At 38.3% G+C, this 19793-nt stretch overlaps 35 pseudogenes; all 35 read left to right on the forward strand.

Annotated features, from left to right (window-relative positions):
* The first annotated feature begins 854 nt into the window (after nt 1-854).
* On the forward strand, nt 855-973 carry LOC114779935 (uncharacterized; annotated as a pseudogene).
* Nucleotides 974-1786: 813 nt separating this feature from the next.
* On the forward strand, nt 1787-1905 carry LOC114779951 (uncharacterized; annotated as a pseudogene).
* Nucleotides 1906-2439: 534 nt separating this feature from the next.
* Nucleotides 2440-2558, forward strand: LOC114779945 (uncharacterized; annotated as a pseudogene).
* A 162-nt stretch (nt 2559-2720) lies between these two features.
* LOC114779946 (uncharacterized) lies at nt 2721-2839 on the forward strand (annotated as a pseudogene).
* A 162-nt stretch (nt 2840-3001) lies between these two features.
* On the forward strand, nt 3002-3120 carry LOC114779970 (uncharacterized; annotated as a pseudogene).
* Nucleotides 3121-3280: 160 nt separating this feature from the next.
* Nucleotides 3281-3399, forward strand: LOC114779963 (uncharacterized; annotated as a pseudogene).
* Nucleotides 3400-3937: 538 nt separating this feature from the next.
* Nucleotides 3938-4056, forward strand: LOC114779947 (uncharacterized; annotated as a pseudogene).
* A 161-nt stretch (nt 4057-4217) lies between these two features.
* On the forward strand, nt 4218-4336 carry LOC114779948 (uncharacterized; annotated as a pseudogene).
* Nucleotides 4337-4498: 162 nt separating this feature from the next.
* Nucleotides 4499-4617, forward strand: LOC114779971 (uncharacterized; annotated as a pseudogene).
* A 160-nt stretch (nt 4618-4777) lies between these two features.
* LOC114779974 (uncharacterized) lies at nt 4778-4896 on the forward strand (annotated as a pseudogene).
* A 541-nt stretch (nt 4897-5437) lies between these two features.
* On the forward strand, nt 5438-5556 carry LOC114779949 (uncharacterized; annotated as a pseudogene).
* Nucleotides 5557-5717: 161 nt separating this feature from the next.
* Nucleotides 5718-5836, forward strand: LOC114779950 (uncharacterized; annotated as a pseudogene).
* A 163-nt stretch (nt 5837-5999) lies between these two features.
* LOC114779972 (uncharacterized) lies at nt 6000-6118 on the forward strand (annotated as a pseudogene).
* A 160-nt stretch (nt 6119-6278) lies between these two features.
* Nucleotides 6279-6397, forward strand: LOC114779986 (uncharacterized; annotated as a pseudogene).
* A 536-nt stretch (nt 6398-6933) lies between these two features.
* On the forward strand, nt 6934-7052 carry LOC114779952 (uncharacterized; annotated as a pseudogene).
* A 162-nt stretch (nt 7053-7214) lies between these two features.
* LOC114779973 (uncharacterized) lies at nt 7215-7333 on the forward strand (annotated as a pseudogene).
* Nucleotides 7334-7494: 161 nt separating this feature from the next.
* Nucleotides 7495-7613, forward strand: LOC114779976 (uncharacterized; annotated as a pseudogene).
* A 3723-nt stretch (nt 7614-11336) lies between these two features.
* LOC114779953 (uncharacterized) lies at nt 11337-11455 on the forward strand (annotated as a pseudogene).
* A 162-nt stretch (nt 11456-11617) lies between these two features.
* On the forward strand, nt 11618-11736 carry LOC114779977 (uncharacterized; annotated as a pseudogene).
* A 160-nt stretch (nt 11737-11896) lies between these two features.
* LOC114779941 (uncharacterized) lies at nt 11897-12015 on the forward strand (annotated as a pseudogene).
* Nucleotides 12016-12552: 537 nt separating this feature from the next.
* On the forward strand, nt 12553-12671 carry LOC114779978 (uncharacterized; annotated as a pseudogene).
* Nucleotides 12672-12833: 162 nt separating this feature from the next.
* On the forward strand, nt 12834-12952 carry LOC114779979 (uncharacterized; annotated as a pseudogene).
* Nucleotides 12953-13112: 160 nt separating this feature from the next.
* On the forward strand, nt 13113-13231 carry LOC114779942 (uncharacterized; annotated as a pseudogene).
* Nucleotides 13232-13768: 537 nt separating this feature from the next.
* On the forward strand, nt 13769-13887 carry LOC114779954 (uncharacterized; annotated as a pseudogene).
* A 161-nt stretch (nt 13888-14048) lies between these two features.
* Nucleotides 14049-14167, forward strand: LOC114779980 (uncharacterized; annotated as a pseudogene).
* A 160-nt stretch (nt 14168-14327) lies between these two features.
* Nucleotides 14328-14446, forward strand: LOC114779943 (uncharacterized; annotated as a pseudogene).
* A 539-nt stretch (nt 14447-14985) lies between these two features.
* LOC114779955 (uncharacterized) lies at nt 14986-15104 on the forward strand (annotated as a pseudogene).
* Nucleotides 15105-15266: 162 nt separating this feature from the next.
* Nucleotides 15267-15385, forward strand: LOC114779981 (uncharacterized; annotated as a pseudogene).
* A 162-nt stretch (nt 15386-15547) lies between these two features.
* On the forward strand, nt 15548-15666 carry LOC114779982 (uncharacterized; annotated as a pseudogene).
* Nucleotides 15667-15826: 160 nt separating this feature from the next.
* Nucleotides 15827-15945, forward strand: LOC114779944 (uncharacterized; annotated as a pseudogene).
* A 538-nt stretch (nt 15946-16483) lies between these two features.
* On the forward strand, nt 16484-16602 carry LOC114779956 (uncharacterized; annotated as a pseudogene).
* A 162-nt stretch (nt 16603-16764) lies between these two features.
* Nucleotides 16765-16883, forward strand: LOC114779983 (uncharacterized; annotated as a pseudogene).
* Nucleotides 16884-17702: 819 nt separating this feature from the next.
* On the forward strand, nt 17703-17821 carry LOC114779957 (uncharacterized; annotated as a pseudogene).
* An 818-nt stretch (nt 17822-18639) lies between these two features.
* LOC114779958 (uncharacterized) lies at nt 18640-18758 on the forward strand (annotated as a pseudogene).
* Nucleotides 18759-18920: 162 nt separating this feature from the next.
* Nucleotides 18921-19039, forward strand: LOC114779984 (uncharacterized; annotated as a pseudogene).
* Nucleotides 19040-19793: the final 754 nt, after the last annotated feature.

The raw sequence follows: 19793 nt of genomic DNA on the forward strand, positions 1-19793 counted from the left end.
ATGGGGAGGACTACATGGGAATGCCAGGTGGTGTAAGCTTTAACTATTGTAAGACTTTTAAAATGAAAGTATTTACATCACTTTGTTAACTTTTTTAAAGTAAGTTAAGGGGTACTTTCTTTTTTAGTATGTTTTCCGCCCTTTTTCTTTTTTTTTTTTTTTTTTTTTTTTAACTCTCTTCAGGTTTCTTTGTCTGTGTGTGCTCTACAACGATCATTCACAGGCTTGGCTATGGAGTGGGGGTGGAGCTGAAATCGATTAGTGGGGTTTTCCAGCCCTCGGCCTTCAGGTGCTACGCACCCTGATGTCAATTTAATATCTGATATTTCATATTAAGCGGATTTTTTATAACAGGGGAGTCGGCAATAGGGCCTGCTCCATCCGCTTTATTCATCGACCCAGTATTGCATTGCTCTAGAAGGTGTGCACTTTATTTGTTGTTTTGCAAATAAAAGCTTACCACTCCAACTTTTATGCCTTTTCTCCATCATAATTTGACAGTAAAGCGGGAGTTTTCACTCTTGATATGTGTTCAAGCCCCTTTGGTTTAAAGTTCAAGATTTTCAAGCAGAGTTTGTGTACGGACAACCAGCTGAAGAATGCCCAATCTTGTCTGATCTCAGAAGCTAAGAAGGCTTGGGCCTGGTTAGTACTTGGATGGGAGACTACATGGGAATACCAGGTGCTGTAAGCTTTAACTATTGAAAAACTTTTAAAATGAAAGTATTTACATGGCTTTGTTAGCTTTTTTTGCCTTTTCTCCATCATAATTTGATAGTAAAGCGGGAGTTTTCGCACTTTATAATGTTTTCAAAGCCCTTTTGTTTAAAGTCCAAGATTTTCAAGCAGAGTTTGCTTACGGACATGCCAGCTGAAGATTGCCCAATCTTGTCTGATCTCAGAAGCTAAGAAGGCTTGGGCCTGGTTAGTACTTGAATGGGAGACTACATGGGAATGCCAGGTGCTGTAAGCTTTAACTATTGTAAGACTTTTAAAATGAAAGTATTTACATCACTTTGTTAACTTTTTTAAAGTAAGTTAAGGGGTACTTTCTTTCTTTAGTATGTTTTCCCGCCTTTTTTCTTTTTTTTTTTTTTTTTTTTTAACTTCTCTTCAGGTTTCTTTGTCTGTGTGTGCTCTACAACGATCATTCACAGGCTTGGCTATGGAGTGGGGTGGAGCTGAATCGATTAGGTGGGGTTTTCCAGCCCTCGGCCTTCAGGTGCTACGCACCCTGATGTCAATTTAATATCTGATATTTCATATTAAGCGGATTTTTATAACAGGGAGTCGGCAATAGGGCCTGCTCCATCCGCTTTATTCATCGACCCAGTATTGCATTGCCTCTAGAAGGTGTGCACTTTATTTGTTGTTTTGCAAATAAAAGCTTACCACTCCAACTTTTATGCCTTTTCTCCATCATAATTTGACAGTAAAGCGGGAGTTTTCACTCTTTGATATGTGTTCAAGCCCCTTTGGTTTAAAGTTCAAGATTTTCAAGCAGAGTTTGTGTACGGACAAACAGCTGAAGAATGCCCAATCTTGTCTGATCTCAGAAGCTAAGAAGGCTTGGGCCTGGTTAGTACTTGGATGGGAGACTACATGGGAATACCAGGTGCTGTAAGCTTTAACTATTGAAAAACTTTTAAAATGAAAGTATTTACATGGCTTTGTTAGCTTTTTTGCCTTTTCTCCATCATAATTTGATAGTAAAGCGGGAGTTTTCGCACTTTATAATGTTTTCAAAGTCCTTTTGTTTAAAGTCCAAGATTTTCAAGCAGAGTTTGCTTACGGACATGCCAGCTGAAGATTGCCCAATCTTGTCTGATCTCAGAAGCTAAGAAGGCTTGGGCCTGGTTAGTACTTGAATGGGAGACTACATGGGAATGCCAGGTGCTGTAAGCTTTAACTATTGTAAGACTTTTAAAATGAAAGTATTTACATCACTTTGTTAACTTTTTTAAAGTAAGTTAAGGGGTACTTTCTTTCTTTAGTATGTTTTCCCGCCTTTTTTCTTTTTTTTTTTTTTTTTTTAACTTCTCTTCAGGTTTCTTTGTCTGTGTGTGCTCTACAACGATCATTCACAGGCTTGGCTATGGAGTGGGGTGGAGCTGAATCGATTAGGTGGGGTTTTCCAGCCCTCGGCCTTCAGGTGCTACGCACCCTGATGTCAATTTAATATCTGATATTTCATATTAAGCGGATTTTTATAACAGGGAGTCGGCAATAGGGCCTGCTCCATCCGCTTTATTCATCGACCCAGTATTGCATTGCCTCTAGAAGGTGTGCACTTTATTTGTTGTTTTGCAAATAAAAGCTTACCACTCCAACTTTTATGCCTTTTCTCCATCATAATTTGACAGTAAAGCGGGAGTTTTCACTCTTTGATATGTGTTCAAGCCCCTTTGGTTTAAAGTTCAAGATTTTCAAGCAGAGTTTGTGTACGGACAAACCAGCTGAAGAATGCCCAATCTTGTCTGATCTCAGAAGCTAAGAAGGCTTGGGCCTGGTTAGTACTTGGATGGGAGACTACATGGGAATACCAGGTGCTGTAAGCTTTAACTATTGAAAAACTTTTAAAATGAAAGTATTTACATGGCTTTGTTAGCTTTTTTTTGCCTTTTTTCCATCATAATTTGATAGTAAAGCGGGAGTTTTCGCACTTTATAATGTTTTCAAAGCCCTTTTGGTTTAAAGTTCAAGATTTTCAAGCAGAGTTTGTGTACGGACAAACCAGCTGAAGAATGCCCAATCTTGTCTGATCTCAGAAGCTAAGAAGGCTTGGGCCTGGTTAGTACTTGGATGGGAGACTACATGGGAATACCAGGTGCTGTAAGCTTTAACTATTGAAAAACTTTTAAAATGAAAGTATTTACATGGCTTTGTTAGCTTTTTTTGCCTTTTTCTCCATCATAATTTGATAGTAAAGCGGGAGTTTTCGCACTTTATAATGTTTTCAAAGCCCTTTTGGTTTAAAGTTCAAGATTTTCAAGCAGAGTTTGTGTACGGACAAACCAGCTGAAGAATGCCCAATCTTGTCTGATCTCAGAAGCTAAGAAGGCTTGGGCCTGGTTAGTACTTGGATGGGAGACTACATGGGAATGCCAGGTGCTGTAAGCTTTAACTATTGAAAAACTTTTAAAATGAAAGTATTTACATGGCTTTGTTAGCTTTTTTTGCCTTTTCTCCATCATAATTTGATAGTAAAGCGGGAGTTTTCGCACTTTATAATGTTTTCAAAGTCCTTTTGTTTAAAGTCCAAGATTTTCAAGCAGAGTTTGCTTACGGACATGCCAGCTGAAGATTGCCCAATCTTGTCTGATCTCAGAAGCTAAGAAGGCTTGGGCCTGGTTAGTACTTGAATGGGAGACTACATGGGAATGCCAGGTGCTGTAAGCTTTAACTATTGTAAGACTTTTAAAATGAAAGTATTTACATCACTTTGTTATCTTTTTTAAAGTAAGTTAAGGGGTACTTTCTTTCTTTAGTATGTTTTCCCGCCTTTTTTCTTTTTTTTTTTTTTTTTTTTTTTAACTTCTCTTCAGGTTTCTTTGTCTGTGTGTGCTCTACAACGATCATTCACAGGCTTGGCTATGGAGTGGGGTGGAGCTGAATCGATTAGGTGGGGTTTTCCAGCCCTCGGCCTTCAGGTGCTACGCACCCTGATGTCAATTTAATATCTGATATTTCATATTAAGCGGATTTTTATAACAGGGAGTCGGCAATAGGGCCTGCTCCATCCGCTTTATTCATCGACCCAGTATTGCATTGCCTCTAGAAGGTGTGCACTTTATTTGTTGTTTTGCAAATAAAAGCTTACCACTCCAACTTTTATGCCTTTTCTCCATCATAATTTGACAGTAAAGCGGGAGTTTTCACTCTTTGATATGTGTTCAAGCCCCTTTGGTTTAAAGTTCAAGATTTTCAAGCAGAGTTTGTGTACGGACAAACCAGCTGAAGAATGCCCAATCTTGTCTGATCTCAGAAGCTAAGAAGGCTTGGGCCTGGTTAGTACTTGGATGGGAGACTACATGGGAATACCAGGTGCTGTAAGCTTTAACTATTGAAAAACTTTTAAAATGAAAGTATTTACATGGCTTTGTTAGCTTTTTTTGCCTTTTCTCCATCATAATTTGATAGTAAAGCGGGAGTTTTCGCACTTTATAATGTTTTCAAAGCCCTTTTGGTTTAAAGTTCAAGATTTTCAAGCAGAGTTTGTGTACGGACAAACCAGCTGAAGAATGCCCAATCTTGTCTGATCTCAGAAGCTAAGAAGGCTTGGGCCTGGTTAGTACTTGGATGGGAGACTACATGGGAATACCAGGTGCTGTAAGCTTTAACTATTGAAAAACTTTTAAAATGAAAGTATTTACATGGCTTTGTTAGCTTTTTTTGCCTTTTCTTCCATCATAATTTGATAGTAAAGCGGGAGTTTTCGCACTTTATAATGTTTTCAAAGCCCTTTTGGTTTAAAGTTCAAGATTTTCAAGCAGAGTTTGTGTACGGACAAACCAGCTGAAGAATGCCCAATCTTGTCTGATCTCAGAAGCTAAGAAGGCTTGGGCCTGGTTAGTACTTGGATGGGAGACTACATGGGAATGCCAGGTGCTGTAAGCTTTAACTATTGAAAAACTTTTAAAATGAAAGTATTTACATGGCTTTGTTAGCTTTTTTTGCCTTTTCTCCATCATAATTTGATAGTAAAGCGGGAGTTTTCGCACTTTATAATGTTTTCAAAGTCCTTTTGTTTAAAGTCCAAGATTTTCAAGCAGAGTTTGCTTACGGACATGCCAGCTGAAGATTGCCCAATCTTGTCTGATCTCAGAAGCTAAGAAGGCTTGGGCCTGGTTAGTACTTGAATGGGAGACTACATGGGAATGCCAGGTGCTGTAAGCTTTAACTATTGTAAGACTTTTAAAATGAAAGTATTTACATCACTTTGTTAACTTTTTTAAAGTAAGTTAAGGGGTACTTTCTTTCTTTAGTATGTTTTCCCGCCTTTTTTCTTTTTTTTTTTTTTTTTTTTTTTTTTAACTTCTCTTCAGGTTTCTTTGTCTGTGTGTGCTCTACAACGATCATTCACAGGCTTGGCTATGGAGTGGGGTGGAGCTGAATCGATTAGGTGGGGTTTTCCAGCCCTCGGCCTTCAGGTGCTACGCACCCTGATGTCAATTTAATATCTGATATTTCATATTAAGCGGATTTTTATAACAGGGAGTCGGCAATAGGGCCTGCTCCATCCGCTTTATTCATCGACCCAGTATTGCATTGCCTCTAGAAGGTGTGCACTTTATTTGTTGTTTTGCAAATAAAAGCTTACCACTCCAACTTTTATGCCTTTTCTCCATCATAATTTGACAGTAAAGCGGGAGTTTTCACTCTTTGATATGTGTTCAAGCCCCTTTGGTTTAAAGTTCAAGATTTTCAAGCAGAGTTTGTGTACGGACAAACCAGCTGAAGAATGCCCAATCTTGTCTGATCTCAGAAGCTAAGAAGGCTTGGGCCTGGTTAGTACTTGGATGGGAGACTACATGGGAATACCAGGTGCTGTAAGCTTTAACTATTGAAAAACTTTTAAAATGAAAGTATTTACATGGCTTTGTTAGCTTTTTTTGCCTTTTCTCCATCATAATTTGATAGTAAAGCGGGAGTTTTCGCACTTTATAATGTTTTCAAAGCCCTTTTGGTTTAAAGTTCAAGATTTTCAAGCAGAGTTTGTGTACGGACAAACCAGCTGAAGAATGCCCAATCTTGTCTGATCTCAGAAGCTAAGAAGGCTTGGGCCTGGTTAGTACTTGGATGGGAGACTACATGGGAATACCAGGTGCTGTAAGCTTTAACTATTGAAAAACTTTTAAAATGAAAGTATTTACATGGCTTTGTTAGCTTTTTTTGCCTTTTTCTTCCATCATAATTTGATAGTAAAGCGGGAGTTTTCGCACTTTATAATGTTTTCAAAGCCCTTTTGGTTTAAAGTTCAAGATTTTCAAGCAGAGTTTGTGTACGGACAAACCAGCTGAAGAATGCCCAATCTTGTCTGATCTCAGAAGCTAAGAAGGCTTGGGCCTGGTTAGTACTTGGATGGGAGACTACATGGGAATGCCAGGTGCTGTAAGCTTTAACTATTGAAAAACTTTTAAAATGAAAGTATTTACATGGCTTTGTTAGCTTTTTTTGCCTTTTCTCCATCATAATTTGATAGTAAAGCGGGAGTTTTCGCACTTTATAATGTTTTCAAAGTCCTTTTGTTTAAAGTCCAAGATTTTCAAGCAGAGTTTGCTTACGGACATGCCAGCTGAAGATTGCCCAATCTTGTCTGATCTCAGAAGCTAAGAAGGCTTGGGCCTGGTTAGTACTTGAATGGGAGACTACATGGGAATGCCAGGTGCTGTAAGCTTTAACTATTGTAAGACTTTTAAAATGAAAGTATTTACATCACTTTGTTAACTTTTTTAAAGTAAGTTAAGGGGTACTTTCTTTCTTTAGTATGTTTTCCCGCCTTTTTTCTTTTTTTTTTTTTTTTTTTTTAACTTCTCTTCAGGTTTCTTTGTCTGTGTGTGCTCTACAACGATCATTCACAGGCTTGGCTATGGAGTGGGGTGGAGCTGAATCGATTAGGTGGGGTTTTCCAGCCCTCGGCCTTCAGGTGCTACGCACCCTGATGTCAATTTAATATCTGATATTTCATATTAAGCGGATTTTTATAACAGGGAGTCGGCAATAGGGCCTGCTCCATCCGCTTTATTCATCGACCCAGTATTGCATTGCCTCTAGAAGGTGTGCACTTTATTTGTTGTTTTGCAAATAAAAGCTTACCACTCCAACTTTTATGCCTTTTCTCCATCATAATTTGACAGTAAAGCGGGAGTTTTCACTCTTTGATATGTGTTCAAGCCCCTTTGGTTTAAAGTTCAAGATTTTCAAGCAGAGTTTGTGTACGGACAAACCAGCTGAAGAATGCCCAATCTTGTCTGATCTCAGAAGCTAAGAAGGCTTGGGCCTGGTTAGTACTTGGATGGGAGACTACATGGGAATACCAGGTGCTGTAAGCTTTAACTATTGAAAAACTTTTAAAATGAAAGTATTTACATGGCTTTGTTAGCTTTTTTTGCCTTTTTTTCCATCATAATTTGATAGTAAAGCGGGAGTTTTCGCACTTTATAATGTTTTCAAAGCCCTTTTGGTTTAAAGTTCAAGATTTTCAAGCAGAGTTTGTGTACGGACAAACCAGCTGAAGAATGCCCAATCTTGTCTGATCTCAGAAGCTAAGAAGGCTTGGGCCTGGTTAGTACTTGGATGGGAGACTACATGGGAATGCCAGGTGCTGTAAGCTTTAACTATTGAAAAACTTTTAAAATGAAAGTATTTACATGGCTTTGTTAGCTTTTTTTGCCTTTTCTCCATCATAATTTGATAGTAAAGCGGGAGTTTTCGCACTTTATAATGTTTTCAAAGCCCTTTTGGTTTAAAGTTCAAGATTTTCAAGCAGAGTTTGTGTACGGACAAACCAGCTGAAGAATGCCCAATCTTGTCTGATCTCAGAAGCTAAGAAGGCTTGGGCCTGGTTAGTACTTGGATGGGAGACTACATGGGAATGCCAGGTGCTGTAAGCTTTAACTATTGAAAAACTTTTAAAATGAAAGTATTTACATGGCTTTGTTAGCTTTTTTTGCCTTTTCTCCATCATAATTTGATAGTAAAGCGGGAGTTTTCGCACTTTATAATGTTTTCAAAGTCCTTTTGTTTAAAGTCCAAGATTTTCAAGCAGAGTTTGCTTACGGACACACTCTAAAAAACGCTGGGTTGTTTTTTCAACCCAAATGCTGGGTTGAGTCTGTTGTTGGGTTGATTTAACCCAATTTGGGTTGAAAATCGGTCTCGATCTGTAACCCAGCGGTGCTGGGTTGGGAACGCGGACCTGAAAGAGAGCACGCACGTCACGTCAACTACCTGGGACATCAGCGAGAGGAGCCGCCATTGTCTTTGCACCGTCTTTAGTTTCTGAGGGGCGAAAAAAAAAATTTTCTGAAGGGCGAAAAAATTATTTTATGAGCGAAAGCCGCGGGGTTAGGAGACGGGCGGAAAAAAATTCTGAGGCAAAAGCTGCGGGTAGAAGGACAGAGGAGAATTTTTTTTCTTGCTAACTAACACTTGCTATGCTAACAATGCTTAATATCTTGCGACTGCATTGGGGCCAGCAATTTGTGTGTACTCACTCACACGGAGATAGGTAAGCTTTATTTTGCATATACAATGTTGTATTTTAGAAGTATACCTTTCTGTCTACATTTGTCTGTTTCTCTCAAGTTTGGACTTTTTATTTTAAAAGGAGTTTTGCTTGCTGCAACGAGAACCATTTTGTGGATGAACAAGGTGAGTTGTTTTCTCTATTCAAATTAGAAACTGCTGGAACATTTGTAGTTTGAAACATGCATGTAATTATGAGGTCATCTTAAGGGAACAGTGAGCATTTGATACTTGCAGCAATGTGTTTTTAGAGTAGCTCTCTACTTATCTACATACAGTTTTGTAGAATTCAAATTATTTCAATGTAGGTTTGAAAAAGTAAACACCCACTTTCAACATATGCCAGTTTTTTTTTTGCACTACTAGTTTTGTTTAAAGCCACTTTAATATGCTTTGGAAATGCAAGTACTATCTGCGAGAAGAGCACAGTTTTTTAAACGTTACAGGCTAAAATATGGAACTTATGCAAGAAGGAACTAAGCCCTTTCCTTGCTTGCATCAGGAATCATGTTTGTTCTTAGACGAGAGGAGGTTGTAAAGGATGAGCCTGACATCAACCAGATGATCCAACGCTGGCCAGTGCTTTTTTGACTGAAAACCAGGTTTGTGGATGTGTCGTTTAATGTATTTTTTTTCTTATTTGTTTTACATATATGATGTTCAGAGAGGTTTATTTGTGTTATAAATAACTCTGCCTGAATATCAAAACTGAGCATATTTAATATTTTTCAGGTTTACCTGGAGTTTAACAGGATTGTTGGTAGAAATTTTAAAGAAGAGTTCTTTGGTGTTCTTGATGGGTTGTGTCCAATTTTGATGGAAATTTCAAGAGGAAGACAGGTCGGATAGAAAAGCAATTAGCTGACCTGCTACAACACAACGGTGGGTTGATATTTCTCTTTTCTTCTCATAATGATATTGATGGTTAGTTCAATACATAAACTGTTCTCTTGTGGTATTTCTCTATATGGACAAATAAACTGATATAAGATTTATTTCCTTTGTTCTACATTCAAGTGTGTTTTATACCACTTTGCAGAGCACAGAGCCAACAGCCATTAGATGCCTTGTCCTGAGAGGACTTCCAATAATTCTTGGAGATCTATGTTCTTCAAGAGCAGTTCAGTGAGTAAACCCTTTCTCCATTTGTACCATTCAAATATCAAATTGTGTAATATACCACCTACTGTCACAACATGAAAGACGCCTATATATAAACACACAAAATAGATTGTTTACAGTGCCTAACATAAAATCACATTGAATTACAAAATCTATAATATTAGATAATTCTATACAGTTGATTGTAGACAAATTGCTGTTAACCTGCATATTCTCTTTTTGTCATGTTTCTTGCACTATGTAGAGTCTATGGAGACTCCATGGACATCCCTGTGGGAATCCTCTATTATGAGGACAACAGTTCAGCAAGCCCAGCATTGCCATAACTCAACCCCTCAAGACTGGGCATCAACCGAGAGGGCAAGGGAAGCACTCACCAACCTACCTCAAGCAATGTGCTTCTTGTTTGGCTTAACCTACGCACTTCACCTGCAGCACCCAAAGTGCTTGAAAACACGTTTACCTTCATTCAGCAGGCAATGTGAAATTAAGGTAGAAGTGAGCTACCTCCAAAGGTTCAGAAGCTGAAGAATGAGCTAGCAGGGTAAGACCCAATTATGCTTATAGCACAGCTCTTCATGCCTGATTGTTGTACAATTACTTTGCAGTGATTAGAGCAAATAGACTTGCAGTTGTTCATTTTGTATCTGATTCTTCTTGTGCTTGATGTGTCTAGTATTGTATTATTATTTTTTTTTTACAGAGTGCACATTTTAGGAAAGTTGCAAGTTTATTTTGACCAAATCTGATCCTTACTGCATAGATGTTCTTAATGCCTGCTTTGTTGTGTGTTTCTTACAGATGACTCTTATATCTTAGTTTATGCATGATAAGAAAACTTTTTTTCATTACATTTACATGTCAAATTGTGTTTTTCTAAAGTTAATTTGGCTTCAATCTGACTTTATTCCAGAAACACTGTGACTACAGTTTGATACATTTTCATAAAAATTGTCTTAATGTTGAGGTGGAGATGGAAAAAAAAAGTTCATATGGACACATTTTTTACATGTTTTGTCATTAATAAAATTCCATTATTGAAATATGTATTGCTGTATAATTGTTTTTATTTTAGTAATTTTAATCACAAGTTTCTATATTAAATTTCTGACCCATTTTGGGTTCCATTCAACCCAGCAGCGTAGTCATTTTTAACTAATAGTTGGGTTAATAATCACAACCCAGCATGCTGGGTTAAACGTGTAACCCAACTTGTTGGGTCAAAATAACCCAGCGTTGGGTTGGTCCCTTTTTGACCCAGCGCTGGGTTACCAAAATAACCCAAATTGGGTTGTTTTTAACCCAGCAGTTTTTAGAGTGCATGCCAGCTGAAGATTGCCCAATCTTGTCTGATCTCAGAAGCTAAGAAGGCTTGGGCCTGGTTAGTACTTGAATGGGAGACTACATGGGAATGCCAGGTGCTGTAAGCTTTAACTATTGTAAGACTTTTAAAATGAAAGTATTTACATCACTTTGTTAACTTTTTTAAAGTAAGTTAAGGGGTACTTTCTTTCTTTAGTATGTTTTCCCGCCTTTTTTCTTTTTTTTTTTTTTTTTTTTTTAACTTCTCTTCAGGTTTCTTTGTCTGTGTGTGCTCTACAACGATCATTCACAGGCTTGGCTATGGAGTGGGGTGGAGCTGAATCGATTAGGTGGGGTTTTCCAGCCCTCGGCCTTCAGGTGCTACGCACCCTGATGTCAATTTAATATCTGATATGTCATATTAAGCGGATTTTTATAACAGGGAGTCGGCAATAGGGCCTGCTCCATCCGCTTTATTCATCGACCCAGTATTGCATTGCCTCTAGAAGGTGTGCACTTTATTTGTTGTTTTGCAAATAAAAGCTTACCACTCCAACTTTTATGCCTTTTCTCCATCATAATTTGACAGTAAAGCGGGAGTTTTCACTCTTTGATATGTGTTCAAGCCCCTTTGGTTTAAAGTTCAAGATTTTCAAGCAGAGTTTGTGTACGGACAAACCAGCTGAAGAATGCCCAATCTTGTCTGATCTCAGAAGCTAAGAAGGCTTGGGCCTGGTTAGTACTTGGATGGGAGACTACATGGGAATACCAGGTGCTGTAAGCTTTAACTATTGAAAAACTTTTAAAATGAAAGTATTTACATGGCTTTGTTAGCTTTTTTTGCCTTTTTTTCCATCATAATTTGATAGTAAAGCGGGAGTTTTCGCACTTTATAATGTTTTCAAAGCCCTTTTGGTTTAAAGTTCAAGATTTTCAAGCAGAGTTTGTGTACGGACAAACCAGCTGAAGAATGCCCAATCTTGTCTGATCTCAGAAGCTAAGAAGGCTTGGGCCTGGTTAGTACTTGGATGGGAGACTACATGGGAATGCCAGGTGCTGTAAGCTTTAACTATTGAAAAACTTTTAAAATGAAAGTATTTACATGGCTTTGTTAGCTTTTTTTGCCTTTTCTCCATCATAATTTGATAGTAAAGCGGGAGTTTTCGCACTTTATAATGTTTTCAAAGTCCTTTTGTTTAAAGTCCAAGATTTTCAAGCAGAGTTTGCTTACGGACATGCCAGCTGAAGATTGCCCAATCTTGTCTGATCTCAGAAGCTAAGAAGGCTTGGGCCTGGTTAGTACTTGAATGGGAGACTACATGGGAATGCCAGGTGCTGTAAGCTTTAACTATTGTAAGACTTTTAAAATGAAAGTATTTACATCACTTTGTTAACTTTTTTAAAGTAAGTTAAGGGGTACTTTCTTTCTTTAGTATGTTTTCCCGCCTTTTTTCTTTTTTTTTTTTTTTTTTTTTTAACTTCTCTTCAGGTTTCTTTGTCTGTGTGTGCTCTACAACGATCATTCACAGGCTTGGCTATGGAGTGGGGTGGAGCTGAATCGATTAGGTGGGGTTTTCCAGCCCTCGGCCTTCAGGTGCTACGCACCCTGATGTCAATTTAATATCTGATATGTCATATTAAGCGGATTTTTATAACAGGGAGTCGGCAATAGGGCCTGCTCCATCCGCTTTATTCATCGACCCAGTATTGCATTGCCTCTAGAAGGTGTGCACTTTATTTGTTGTTTTGCAAATAAAAGCTTACCACTCCAACTTTTATGCCTTTTCTCCATCATAATTTGACAGTAAAGCGGGAGTTTTCACTCTTTGATATGTGTTCAAGCCCCTTTGGTTTAAAGTTCAAGATTTTCAAGCAGAGTTTGTGTACGGACAAACCAGCTGAAGAATGCCCAATCTTGTCTGATCTCAGAAGCTAAGAAGGCTTGGGCCTGGTTAGTACTTGGATGGGAGACTACATGGGAATGCCAGGTGCTGTAAGCTTTAACTATTGAAAAACTTTTAAAATGAAAGTATTTACATGGCTTTGTTAGCTTTTTTTGCCTTTTTTTCCATCATAATTTGATAGTAAAGCGGGAGTTTTCGCACTTTATAATGTTTTCAAAGCCCTTTTGGTTTAAAGTTCAAGATTTTCAAGCAGAGTTTGTGTACGGACAAACCAGCTGAAGAATGCCCAATCTTGTCTGATCTCAGAAGCTAAGAAGGCTTGGGCCTGGTTAGTACTTGGATGGGAGACTACATGGGAATGCCAGGTGCTGTAAGCTTTAACTATTGAAAAACTTTTAAAATGAAAGTATTTACATGGCTTTGTTAGCTTTTTTTGCCTTTTCTCCATCATAATTTGATAGTAAAGCGGGAGTTTTCGCACTTTATAATGTTTTCAAAGTCCTTTTGTTTAAAGTCCAAGATTTTCAAGCAGAGTTTGCTTACGGACATGCCAGCTGAAGATTGCCCAATCTTGTCTGATCTCAGAAGCTAAGAAGGCTTGGGCCTGGTTAGTACTTGAATGGGAGACTACATGGGAATGCCAGGTGCTGTAAGCTTTAACTATTGTAAGACTTTTAAAATGAAAGTATTTACATCACTTTGTTAACTTTTTTAAAGTAAGTTAAGGGGTACTTTCTTTCTTTAGTATGTTTTCCCGCCTTTTTTCTTTTTTTTTTTTTTTTTTTTTTAACTTCTCTTCAGGTTTCTTTGTCTGTGTGTGCTCTACAACGATCATTCACAGGCTTGGCTATGGAGTGGGGTGGAGCTGAATCGATTAGGTGGGGTTTTCCTGCCCTCGGCCTTCAGGTGCTACGCACCCTGATGTCAATTTAATATCTGATATTTCATATTAAGCGGATTTTTATAACAGGGAGTCGGCAATAGGGCCTGCTCCATCCGCTTTATTCATCGACCCAGTATTGCATTGCCTCTAGAAGGTGTGCACTTTATTTGTTGTTTTGCAAATAAAAGCTTACCACTCCAACTTTTATGCCTTTTCTCCATCATAATTTGACAGTAAAGCGGGAGTTTTCACTCTTTGATATGTGTTCAAGCCCCTTTGGTTTAAAGTTCAAGATTTTCAAGCAGAGTTTGTGTACGGACAAACCAGCTGAAGAATGCCCAATCTTGTCTGATCTCAGAAGCTAAGAAGGCTTGGGCCTGGTTAGTACTTGGATGGGAGACTACATGGGAATACCAGGTGCTGTAAGCTTTAACTATTGAAAAACTTTTAAAATGAAAGTATTTACATGGCTTTGTTAGCTTTTTTTGCCTTTTTTCCATCATAATTTGATAGTAAAGCGGGAGTTTTCGCACTTTATAATGTTTTCAAAGCCCTTTTGGTTTAAAGTTCAAGATTTTCAAGCAGAGTTTGTGTACGGACAAACCAGCTGAAGAATGCCCAATCTTGTCTGATCTCAGAAGCTAAGAAGGCTTGGGCCTGGTTAGTACTTGGATGGGAGACTACATGGGAATGCCAGGTGCTGTAAGCTTTAACTATTGAAAAACTTTTAAAATGAAAGTATTTACATGGCTTTGTTAGCTTTTTTTGCCTTTTCTCCATCATAATTTGATAGTAAAGCGGGAGTTTTCGCACTTTATAATGTTTTCAAAGTCCTTTTGTTTAAAGTCCAAGATTTTCAAGCAGAGTTTGCTTACGGACATGCCAGCTGAAGATTGCCCAATCTTGTCTGATCTCAGAAGCTAAGAAGGCTTGGGCCTGGTTAGTACTTGAATGGGAGACTACATGGGAATGCCAGGTGCTGTAAGCTTTAACTATTGTAAGACTTTTAAAATGAAAGTATTTACATCACTTTGTTAACTTTTTTAAAGTAAGTTAAGGGGTACTTTCTTTCTTTAGTATGTTTTCCCGCCTTTTTTCTTTTTTTTTTTTTTTTTTTTTTTTAACTTCTCTTCAGGTTTCTTTGTCTGTGTGTGCTCTACAACGATCATTCACAGGCTTGGCTATGGAGTGGGGTGGAGCTGAATCGATTAGGTGGGGTTTTCCAGCCCTCGGCCTTCAGGTGCTACGCACCCTGATGTCAATTTAATATCTGATATGTCATATTAAGCGGATTTTTATAACAGGGAGTCGGCAATAGGGCCTGCTCCATCCGCTTTATTCATCGACCCAGTATTGCATTGCCTCTAGAAGGTGTGCACTTTATTTGTTGTTTTGCAAATAAAAGCTTACCACTCCAACTTTTATGCCTTTTCTCCATCATAATTTGACAGTAAAGCGGGAGTTTTCACTCTTTGATATGTGTTCAAGCCCCTTTGGTTTAAAGTTCAAGATTTTCAAGCAGAGTTTGTGTACGGACAAACCAGCTGAAGAATGCCCAATCTTGTCTGATCTCAGAAGCTAAGAAGGCTTGGGCCTGGTTAGTACTTGGATGGGAGACTACATGGGAATACCAGGTGCTGTAAGCTTTAACTATTGAAAAACTTTTAAAATGAAAGTATTTACATGGCTTTGTTAGCTTTTTTTGCCTTTTTTTCCATCATAATTTGATAGTAAAGCGGGAGTTTTCGCACTTTATAATGTTTTCAAAGCCCTTTTGGTTTAAAGTTCAAGATTTTCAAGCAGAGTTTGTGTACGGACAAACCAGCTGAAGAATGCCCAATCTTGTCTGATCTCAGAAGCTAAGAAGGCTTGGGCCTGGTTAGTACTTGGATGGGAGACTACATGGGAATGCCAGGTGCTGTAAGCTTTAACTATTGAAAAACTTTTAAAATGAAAGTATTTACATGGCTTTGTTAGCTTTTTTTGCCTTTTTCTCCATCATAATTTGATAGTAAAGCGGGAGTTTTCGCACTTTATAATGTTTTCAAAGCCCTTTTGGTTTAAAGTTCAAGATTTTCAAGCAGAGTTTGTGTACGGACAAACCAGCTGAAGAATGCCCAATCTTGTCTGATCTCAGAAGCTAAGAAGGCTTGGGCCTGGTTAGTACTTGGATGGGAGACTACATGGGAATGCCAGGTGCTGTAAGCTTTAACTATTGAAAAACTTTTAAAATGAAAGTATTTACATGGCTTTGTTAGCTTTTTTTGCCTTTTCTCCATCATAATTTGATAGTAAAGCGGGAGTTTTCGCACTTTATAATGTTTTCAAAGTCCTTTTGTTTAAAGTCCAAGATTTTCAAGCAGAGTTTGCTTACGGACATGCCAGCTGAAGATTGCCCAATCTTGTCTGATCTCAGAAGCTAAGAAGGCTTGGGCCTGGTTAGTACTTGAATGGGAGACTACATGGGAATGCCAGGTGCTGTAAGCTTTAACTATTGTAAGACTTTTAAAATGAAAGTATTTACATCACTTTGTTAACTTTTTTAAAGTAAGTTAAGGGGTACTTTCTTTCTTTAGTATGTTTTCCCGCCTTTTTTCTTTTTTTTTTTTTTTTTTTTTTTAACTTCTCTTCAGGTTTCTTTGTCTGTGTGTGCTCTACAACGATCATTCACAGGCTTGGCTATGGAGTGGGGTGGAGCTGAATCGATTAGGTGGGGTTTTCCAGCCCTCGGCCTTCAGGTGCTACGCACCCTGATGTCAATTTAATATCTGATATGTCATATTAAGCGGATTTTTATAACAGGGAGTCGGCAATAGGGCCTGCTCCATCCGCTTTATTCATCGACCCAGTATTGCATTGCCTCTAGAAGGTGTGCACTTTATTTGTTGTTTTGCAAATAAAAGCTTACCACTCCAACTTTTATGCCTTTTCTCCATCATAATTTGACAGTAAAGCGGGAGTTTTCACTCTTTGATATGTGTTCAAGCCCCTTTGGTTTAAAGTTCAAGATTTTCAAGCAGAGTTTGTGTACGGACAAACCAGCTGAAGAATGCCCAATCTTGTCTGATCTCAGAAGCTAAGAAGGCTTGGGCCTGGTTAGTACTTGGATGGGAGACTACATGGGAATACCAGGTGCTGTAAGCTTTAACTATTGAAAAACTTTTAAAATGAAAGTATTTACATGGCTTTGTTAGCTTTTTTTGCCTTTTTTTCCATCATAATTTGATAGTAAAGCGGGAGTTTTCGCACTTTATAATGTTTTCAAAGCCCTTTTGGTTTAAAGTTCAAGATTTTCAAGCAGAGTTTGTGTACGGACAAACCAGCTGAAGAATGCCCAATCTTGTCTGATCTCAGAAGCTAAGAAGGCTTGGGCCTGGTTAGTACTTGGATGGGAGACTACATGGGAATGCCAGGTGCTGTAAGCTTTAACTATTGAAAAACTTTTAAAATGAAAGTATTTACATGGCTTTGTTAGCTTTTTTTGCCTTTTCTCCATCATAATTTGATAGTAAAGCGGGAGTTTTCGCACTTTATAATGTTTTCAAAGCCCTTTTGGTTTAAAGTTCAAGATTTTCAAGCAGAGTTTGCTGTACGGACAACCAGCTGAAGAATGCCCAATCTTGTCTGATCTCAGAAGCTAAGAAGGCTTGGGCCTGGTTAGTACTTGGATGGGAGACTACATGGGAATGCCAGGTGCTGTAAGCTTTAACTATTGTAAAGACTTTTAAAATGAAAGTATTTACATCACTTTGTTAACTTTTTTAAAGTAAGTTAAGGGGTACTTTCTTTCTTTAGTATGTTTTCCCGCCTTTTTTCTTTTTTTTTTTTTTTTTTTTTTTAACTTCTCTTCAGGTTTCTTTGTCTGTGTGTGCTCTACAACGATCATTCACAGGCTTGGCTATGGAGTGGGGTGGAGCTGAATCGATTAGGTGGGGTTTTCCAGCCCTCGGCCTTCAGGTGCTACGCACCCTGATGTCAATTTAATATCTGATATTTCATATTAAGCGGATTTTTATAACAGGGAGTCGGCAATAGGGCCTGCTCCATCCGCTTTATTCATCGACCCAGTATTGCATTGCCTCTAGAAGGTGTGCACTTTATTTGTTGTTTTGCAAATAAAAGCTTACCACTCCAACTTTTATGCCTTTTCTCCATCATAATTTGACAGTAAAGCGGGAGTTTTCACTCTTTGATATGTGTTCAAGCCCCTTTGGTTTAAAGTTCAAGATTTTCAAGCAGAGTTTGTGTACGGACAAACCAGCTGAAGAATGCCCAATCTTGTCTGATCTCAGAAGCTAAGAAGGCTTGGGCCTGGTTAGTACTTGGATGGGAGACTACATGGGAATACCAGGTGCTGTAAGCTTTAACTATTGAAAAACTTTTAAAATGAAAGTATTTACATGGCTTTGTTAGCTTTTTTTGCCTTTTTTCCATCATAATTTGATAGTAAAGCGGGAGTTTTCGCACTTTATAATGTTTTCAAAGCCCTTTTGGTTTAAAGTTCAAGATTTTCAAGCAGAGTTTGTGTACGGACAAACCAGCTGAAGAATGCCCAATCTTGTCTGATCTCAGAAGCTAAGAAGGCTTGGGCCTGGTTAGTACTTGAATGGGAGACTACATGGGAATGCCAGGTGCTGTAAGCTTTAACTATTGTAAGACTTTTAAAATGAAAGTATTTACATCACTTTGTTAACTTTTTTAAAGTAAGTTAAGGGGTACTTTCTTTCTTTAGTATGTTTTCCCGCCTTTTTTCTTTTTTTTTTTTTTTTTTTTTTTAACTTCTCTTCAGGTTTCTTTGTCTGTGTGTGCTCTACAACGATCATTCACAGGCTTGGCTATGGAGTGGGGTGGAGCTGAATCGATTAGGTGGGGTTTTCCAGCCCTCGGCCTTCAGGTGCTACGCACCCTGATGTCAATTTAATATCTGATATTTCATATTAAGCGGATTTTTATAACAGGGAGTCGGCAATAGGGCCTGCTCCATCCGCTTTATTCATCGACCCAGTATTGCATTGCCTCTAGAAGGTGTGCACTTTATTTGTTGTTTTGCAAATAAAAGCTTACCACTCCAACTTTTATGCCTTTTCTCCATCATAATTTGACAGTAAAGCGGGAGTTTTCACTCTTTGATATGTGTTCAAGCCCCTTTGGTTTAAAGTTCAAGATTTTCAAGCAGAGTTTGTGTACGGACAAACCAGCTGAAGAATGCCCAATCTTGTCTGATCTCAGAAGCTAAGAAGGCTTGGGCCTGGTTAGTACTTGGATGGGAGACTACATGGGAATACCAGGTGCTGTAAGCTTTAACTATTGAAAAACTTTTAAAATGAAAGTATTTACATGGCTTTGTTAGCTTTTTTTGCCTTTTTTTCCATCATAATTTGATAGTAAAGCGGGAGTTTTCGCACTTTATAATGTTTTCAAAGCCCTTTTGGTTTAAAGTTCAAGATTTTCAAGCAGAGTTTGTGTACGGACAAACCAGCTGAAGAATGCCCAATCTTGTCTGATCTCAGAAGCTAAGAAGGCTTGGGCCTGGTTAGTACTTGGATGGGAGACTACATGGGAATGCCAGGTGCTGTAAGCTTTAACTATTGAAAAACTTTTAAAATGAAAGTATTTACATGGCTTTGTTAGGCTTTTTTGCCTTTTTCTCCATCATAATTTGATAGTAAAGCGGGAGTTTTCGCACTTTATAATGTTTTCAAAGTCCCTTTTGTTTAAAGTCCAAGATTTTCAAGCAGAGTTTGCTTACGGACAATCCAGCTGAAGAATTGCCCAATCTTGTCTGATCTCGAGAAGCTAAGAAGGCTGGGCCTGGTTAGTACTGGGAATGGGAGACTACATGGGAATGCCAGGTGCTGTAAGCTTTAACTATTGTAAAGACTTTTAAATGAAAGTATTTACATCACTTGTTAACTTTTTTAAAGTAAGTTAAGGGGTACTTTCTTTCTTTAGTTTGTTTTCCCACCCTTTTTTCTTTTTTTTTTTTTTTTTTTTTAACTTCTCTTCAGGTTTCTTTGTTGTGTGCTCTACAAGCTAGCCGAGAAGAAATGTCCAGTCGCCCGCTTAATAGATGGCGAGACAAGCTAAATGAAGAACAGCAGCAAGCTCTGTCTAATATTTTTCTCCTCGCTTTCCATAAAGCTAAACACGCACGTCCCATGTCTTCATATTCTGAGGATATTCCTTTACTGAAGCGGCTAGGAATAAATGTCGGAGTTGCATATCATTCACGTGAAGGGGGCACACGAATCGTGCAGAGCATCGCTCACACCATCAGCGGGGAGTTACGAGCCAAATTGCAGTCTGCCGAATTTTGGGGGCTGCTTTTTGATGGA

The sequence above is a fragment of the Denticeps clupeoides genome, unplaced genomic scaffold, assembly GCF_900700375.1.
Source record: "Denticeps clupeoides unplaced genomic scaffold, fDenClu1.1, whole genome shotgun sequence".
NCBI lineage: Eukaryota > Metazoa > Chordata > Actinopteri > Clupeiformes > Denticipitidae > Denticeps > Denticeps clupeoides.